The sequence below is a fragment of the Protobothrops mucrosquamatus genome, unplaced genomic scaffold (assembly GCF_001527695.2).
Source record: "Protobothrops mucrosquamatus isolate PMUCROS unplaced genomic scaffold, P.Mucros_1.0 scaffold209, whole genome shotgun sequence".
Taxonomy (NCBI): domain Eukaryota; kingdom Metazoa; phylum Chordata; class Lepidosauria; order Squamata; family Viperidae; genus Protobothrops; species Protobothrops mucrosquamatus.
The window spans coordinates 1,343,454-1,343,706 of NW_015386563.1; positions in this window are offsets into that span (position 1 = coordinate 1,343,454).

Sequence of the window (253 nt, forward strand, 5' to 3'; positions counted from 1 at the left end):
GCAGTGGTTCTCAACCTTTTTAATGCCGTGACCCCCAACCGGTCGTAAGTCGAAGACTAAACCGGTTGTAAGTCGAGGACTAAACCGGTCGTAAGTCGAGGACTACCCAACCGGTCGTAAGTCGAGGACTTTCCCTGCCCGGGAGCGCCGCGCATGCGTGGTTCCGCCCCCTGCGCCGGCCGAGGCGTAGCTGGCAAGCGGCAGAGACGGAGCAGGCCGACCACCAGCTGGCCCAGCCCAAGGGAGGTAAGGC